The sequence below is a fragment of the Stegostoma tigrinum genome, chromosome 9, assembly GCF_030684315.1.
Source record: "Stegostoma tigrinum isolate sSteTig4 chromosome 9, sSteTig4.hap1, whole genome shotgun sequence".
NCBI lineage: Eukaryota > Metazoa > Chordata > Chondrichthyes > Orectolobiformes > Stegostomatidae > Stegostoma > Stegostoma tigrinum.
Window position 1 is genome coordinate 62,149,177 of NC_081362.1, and position 7,137 is coordinate 62,156,313.

The window sequence follows — 7,137 nt, forward strand, 5'->3', positions numbered from 1 at the left end:
CAACAGTAAATTAATTCCCACTTCTTTGCTGGGTTTTTCCTCTGAGAAGTCTGTAATCTATGCCATAATATGATGTTTCCAAACACAAAGCATTAAAATTCCTTGTCTTCCTCAATAAATCGCTCCATCCTTAAGAATCGCAGGATGCTTTATTTTGGTCAGGTTTTCTGGCTCCTAATTTCAAATTTGGTTGATCTGCATCTATTTTTCCTATGCTGATTTGTGAAGCATCATAGGGTTTTTCTCAGAGGTACGAAATGTAAAGGCAGTTTTTTACCACAAGTACATATGTTACTGATTAAACACACCTTATTTTTTGTCAAAGAATCTACACATAACATTCTTCTTTATGTTGGAGAACCTAAGCATGACTCATTGCATGTGAAAATGTATCCTCCTTAATAGTTTGGCAGAATTTTGTTAAATTTTCCAAACTATTTGAAAACCAGAGTGAAAATTGACAACTAGATTTTAGAATATTTGAAGGGGAAACATCGCATCAAAAACAAGTGGTTTTGCTTTTGGCTTTTTTATACAGATAAATTATGAATCATTAATGCATGTAAAATGCATTTATTCTCCCTAGTACAAAACTGGAATAATCCATTTGTTTTTGGCACAACAGTATCAATTTGTTTTTCCAAATGATTTGAAAACGTGCTGCAAGATGATTTTAAACTTACGTTTGTCTCGGAGATAATGGGAACTGCAGATGCTGGAGAATGCGAGATAACAAGGTGTAGATCTGGATGAACACAGCAGACCGAGCAGGAAAGCTGACGTTTCAGAGACCCTTCATCAGAAATGGGGGAGGGGAAGGGGATTCTGAAATAAATAGGGAGAGAGGGGGAAGCAGATCGAAGATGGATAGAGGACGACTTAGGTGGAGAGGAGACAGACAAGTCAAAGAGGCGGGGATGGAGCCAGTAAAGGTGAGTGTAGGTGGGGAGATAAGGAGGGGATAGATCCGTCCAGGGAGAACGGACAGGTCAAGGAGGTGGGATGAGGTTAGTAGGAAGGAAATGGGGGTGTGGCTTGAAGTGGGAGGAGGGGCTCGGTGAGAGGAAGAACAGGTTACGGAGGCGGGGATGATCTGGGCTGGTTTTGGGATATGGTAGCGGGAGGGGAGATTTTGAAGCTTGTGAAACCCACATTGATACCATTGGGCTACAGGGTTCCCAAGCAGAATATGAGTTGCTGTTCCTGCAACCTTTGGGTGACGTCGTTGTGGCACTGCAGGAGGCCCAGGATGGACATGTTGTCTGAGGAATGGGAGTGGGAGTTGAAATGGTTTGCGGCTGGGAGGCACAGTTGTTTATTGCGCACTGAGTGTAGATATTTTGCAAAGCGGTCCCCAAACCTCCGCTTGGCTTCCTCAATGCAGAGGAGGCCAGAACGGGTACACTAGATGCAGTATACCACATTAGCAGATGTGCAGGTGAACTTCTGCTTGATGTGAAACGTTTTCTTGGGGCCTGGGATGGGAGTGAGGGAGGTGGTGGGGGGGGCAGGTGTAGCACTTCCTGTGGTTGCAGGGGAAAAATGCTGGGTGTGGTGGGGCTGGAGGGGAATGCGGAGCGGACAAGGGAGTCACAGAAAGAGTGTTCCCTCTGGAAAGCAGACAAGGGTGGGGAGGGAAAATGTGTTTGGTGGTGGGGTTGGATTGCAGATGGCGGAAGTGTTGGAGGATGATGCGTTGGATCTGGAGGTTGGTGGGGTGGTATGTGAGGACGAGGGGGATTCTTGGCTGGAGGGGAGTGTGGAGCGGACAAGGGAGTCATGGATCTTGGCTGGAGGGGAGTGTGGAAGCTTATGGCAGATTTTGAAGCCACTTCAGCAGAGTCCCTAGAAGAGGATAAAAGGGGAACTTAAAAAAGAAGTGGGGAAAGCTAAGACAATGCCTGAGCAAGCATTGAGGCCGGGGTGGGGTGTGATGTAGAATGAAGGAAAACTCGGAGGGGCCTTTTTAAATGTGTAAAGATCAAGAGAATTATAAGGGCAAGAGTGGGACCCATTGGAGACAATAGAAATAATCTGTGAATGTGGACCCAGAAGACATGGGCTCAGTCCTCAATGAAAACTTGGCATCAACCCTCACAATAGAAAAGTGTGATGTAGATATAGCCATCAGGGTGGAGGATTAGAAGGCTGCTAACATTGTCCCATTATCAAAAAAGGGAGGGAGAGCTAGATTAGCAAATGACAGGCCAGTCAGCCTATCCTCTGCAGTAGGAACTTTATTAGAAGGAATTTTGAACAACAGACTAAATCTCTGTTTCGAGAGAGTGGGATTAAAGAGGGATAGTCAACATGGATTTATTAAAGGAAGTTCATGCTTGACAAATTTATTAATTTTTGAGCTGGTAACCAGAAGTATTGATGAAGGTAATGCATTTAATGTAATCTGCAATGAACTTGTGAAGACTTTAATGAAAGGTCCCTCATCGCACACTGGTAAAGAAAATAAGAGCCATGGGATTGAAAGCAAAGTAGTACATTGGATACAAAATTAGCTGAGAAGCAGGAAACCGAGGGTGATTGTTGAGAATGTTTCTGTGAGTGGAAATCTGTTTTCCAATGGAATTCCACAAGGCTAAATGCTGGAGCCATTGTTGTTTATGGAATACATTAATGATTTAGACTTGAATGTAAGGGGGATGATCAAGAGGTTTGCAGGTGGCATGAAAATCGGCAAGCTGGCAAATAGTGAGGAGGATAGAAATGGACGGGTCAGGTGGGCAGAGCAGTGACAAATGGAATTGTGGAACAATTTGAAAAGTGTGAGGTGATGCCCTTGGGGAGGTCTAATAAGGCAAAGGATTATGCTATGAATGGTATCACCTTAGAATGTACTGAGGTCAGAGGGACGTTGGTGTGTATATTCACAGATGCCTGAAGACAGCAGGGCAGGTAGTTAAGAAGGCATACTAGATAGATGCCTTTATTAGCCAAGGCAGAAAATACAAGTAAAAGAGGAAATGCCGGAACTGCATAAAATGCTGCTTGTGTAGGACTCCAGTTGTGGCCTGCAGTTCTGGTCATCACATTTTAAAAAGCATGTGATTGCAGTAGGGACGGTCCTGAGGTTTTTTCCCACTATGCTGCCTGGGCTGGAGGGTCCAAACTGAGGTCAAATTGGATAGACTGGGATTGTTTACCTTGGAGCAGCAAAGCTGAAGAGGGACCTGGATAGGTATGGGTAAGATTGAGAGGCATCGATAGGGTGGCTAGGAAAGCATTTTTTTCCCTTTTATAGAGGAGTCGGTAACCTGGGGGCATTGATTAAACAGAAGAGGTAGAAGGATGAGGCAAGTGTTGGAAGATACATTTTCATCCAGAAAGTAGTGGAACTCACTGCCTGAAAGAGCGGTCGGATCAGAAACACTCAATATTTTAAGCAGTACTTAAATGTTGACTTGGCTTGCTGTTGAGTTGAGGGCTCTGATCCAATAACTGGAAAATGGGATTAGTGCAGTCAGAGCCTCATTGACTGGCACCAGGTTGATGGTCCAAAAGACCATCTTCTGTGCTGGAAATATCTATGATTTAACATTTATTCTTGGTACTGTATATCAGAACATCCAGATTAGAGAGGCTGACACAGTTTGCAACGTCTGCATTTCGTTTTGTTTCTACTCTGTATTCAAAACCAATTATTATTTACTGAATGCCTCTTTTTGTTAAGTGTCTTAAGACCTGCCTTTTTAAATAAACATTTAATCATCTATTTTAAAATTACTCTGGCCCAAAGCAAGAAAAAATTTGTCATGTTCCACTCCTGTGAAACATCTTAGAATATTTTGACACATTTAAAGTGTGCTGCAAAAGTTCAGATTGTTGTTCTTGTGTGTCCAAGTGTCAGAATTCCTGATATTGAGGAACTAGAGCCTCAACTTGATAATACGATAATTTTTCTCAAACAGAATATTTTCCACTGGCTTATCTCTGGCTGCTTTGCAGAACAATTACATTCTGAGGCGAAAAAGACCCTGAGCTTCCAGTTGCCTGCCACTTCAACACACCACCTTGTTCCCTGTCCAACATCTCTGCCTCAGGCTTGCTGCACTGCTCTAACAAAGTTCAGCGCAAGCTGATAGAACAGCCATCTCCTCTTCCACTTGGGATTGCTACAGCTTTCCGGACACAATGTTGAGTTCAACAATTTTAAGGTTTGAGGCACCTTCTTTCATGTCTTTAGCCCAAACCCCACATATTAGTCCTTGTTATCACATAGCCTACTGTTTCACACAACCCATTTTTAGCCACTAATTGTTCCTATTAGTAGCTATTAATTTTCTTCGGCTTATGGTTATTCACCCTTTTTTCCTATCCAACTGTTGTTTTGTCGCTTTGGGCTCTATCTCCACCTATCACCTGCTTCCTTACCCATTCCTCCCACCCTATCTTCTGCAAATCTTTTTCCTAGCTACCATAAGTTCTGTGGAAGGGTCACTGGTCCCGAAACATTAACTCTGATTTCTCTCCACAGTTGCTTCAGACCTGCTGAGCTTTTCCAGCAATTTCAGTTTTTTGCTTGATTATCTCCCACGGAGATGGGCATATTCAAAAGGATCCATTCTATGGTCAACGTGCAGATGATTCATCATGGTTAAGCCAAAGTTGCTCACAAGAGGGACTTAAAAGCAATCAGTATTGAAGCTACAAACTGAGAGACGTAGTTAACAACACACTACGTTACAGTTTTACATTGTAGCAGAGGCAAAAACAAATTCTATTTGGTCTTGAGTGTGTGCAGCATCACTTTCACTTGACCCTGTGTCTTATGCCTCCTCTTCTTGTGGCTAGGACAGTCGATTTGAAAATTGAGTTCTTCAGTCCATTGTGGTGTAATATGCAAAGTAGCTGAGCCCCACTTTTATTAAAAAAGACAGCTGACATACCTGTAGTTTATTCGTATACATTGTTGTAAATCTTTCATATTTTAAATTGAGCCAAAACTTAAATGAATGGTAAAATGTTTCATTCCTCAGGTGGAGTTGGTTGATCACATTTTAAGCTTGGCTTTTAATTATGTTGCTTTTCTGCTAAGTGAAAATGCAACTTGAATATCTGACTGAAAAAAACTTCATGAACTTGAAGAACGGAAGTGAAGTTACACGTAAATTGACATTTTCTGAAGTATTAACACATTTAAAACAAAACATATTTTCTTGGAACTGAAGAAAGGAGAAAATAAACTGCACAAACAGCACAATTTAGGCACCACAGTATTATGTTTTAATTTTAAAGGATCTTTGTGTATGTACACTTTAAATCATCATGAGATCCCCCAAATCCTCCTTGTTCCTCGCCTAGCTGAAAAATCACACTTTACAGGTTTCCCTTAGACTGTCCTCCTCCCAGATCAATCCGGAATAACTTTTTGTTCCTGAGGGCTTATTCCTTCTTTTGTCCGCAGAACTTGAAATCTAAGAACTTTTTTTTAAAGTGAGGATTTCTTTCTGGAATTGCACTTTTTTAGGATCCTTATGTACCACAAGTGCTCAATTCTGAGGAAGAAAACATACATTTTTACTTAATAAGAAGACTTGCAAAAGTGATCTTGGTTGTAAGTCCATTATAGAACCAAAATAGCTTACATGATTACAAGCAAAACATTTAGATAACTAGACAGCTGTCCAGAACATGATAAAAGATTAAAGAAATCTGAAGATTTTTATTTTGAAATAACTTCCTTCTCTTTTCTTAAGTTTAGGATTCTGTCACTTCACTTCTGACGTAGATAAAGCGGTGCATCTAGTTTATGCTAAACCTGACCGACAGGTGCTTCCTTCTAATCTCTGCATTTGCCAAACTTATTTCCAGATTCTCACGCATAGTGATTGACTTGATCTATTAAATGATGCGTCAAGTGCTGTCTTATTCTCTTACAACTAGTACTGTTCATTCTGCTCCTCTATCACATTAATATAAGGGAATGGCTTATGGCGAATGCCAAAATTGCCCAAAAACATCTTCCTGCCCAGTAGCAGTGTGATTTTAAATATTTGCCAGGGTTTTCAGTTTCCAGGAGATTGAGAAAAGCAAATCCTAAAGTGGTATTGGAATGCCATGTAATGTATGGTATCTGTAAAACTGGCCGTAAAACCATAATAACAAAGTGTGGAGCTGGATGAACACAGCAGGCCAAGCAGCATCTCAGGAGCACATGGATGTTGCTTGGCCTGCTGTGTTCATCCAGCTCCACACTTTGTTACCTTGGATTCTCCAGCATCTGCAGTTCCCATTATCTCTGATACAAGTTAAAACCATAACTCTACATGTTCAGTGTACCCAAACTCCGAACTTGCACCTGTTTCCTTGGTCACGGCAACAGATATGTCTATAATTTTCCTTCTAACCTATCCCAAGTGCACGATGAAGAAATTGATGGTTGCATTATTGACTTGCATTTCTGTAAATCTTGAGTTTATTTGGGACTCCTGGCAGAAGATGGTGTTATGATCATTATTGAGACCAATAACATTTTTTTTAAAAAAATGAACTTCCAGTTAGTTGCTGAAATAATGACCTGACAAAACTTCACATATTAAACCTGTTACTGTAATAATGACTGGAAAAAAACATTGACCAAACCCAATTTACTTTATTAAAAGATTCTCTCACACACTCTCTCTCTCTCTCTCTCTCTCACACACTCTCTCTCTCACACACTCTCTCTCTCTCTCTCTCTCTCTCTCTCTCACTCTCTCACTCTCTCACTCTCACACTCTCTCTCTCACACACTCTCTCTCTCTCTCTCACACACACACACTCACACACACACACTCACACACACACACTCACACACACACACACACACACACACACACACACACACACACACTCACTCTCTCTCTCTCTCTCTCTCTCTCTCTCTCTCTCTCTCTCTCTCTCTCACTCACACACTCTCTCTCTCTCTCTCTCTCTCTCTCTCTCTCACTCACACACTCTCACTCTCTCTCTCTCTCTCTCTCTCACTCACACACTCTCTCACTCACACACTCTCTCTCACACACTCTCTCTCACACACTCTCTCTCACACACTCTCTCTCACACACTCTCTCTCACACACACAGACTCTCTCTCTCTCTCTCTCACACACACACTCTCTCTCACACACTCTCTCTCACACAC

General features: G+C 41.8%; 1 protein-coding gene across 6 annotated transcripts in view; it reads left to right on the forward strand.

Annotated features, from left to right (window-relative positions):
* The window catches only part of mark1 (MAP/microtubule affinity-regulating kinase 1), a 206,800-nt gene that overhangs the window by 67,588 nt on the left and 132,075 nt on the right, over positions 1-7,137 (forward strand). The gene's annotated exons all lie outside the window — the stretch shown is intronic.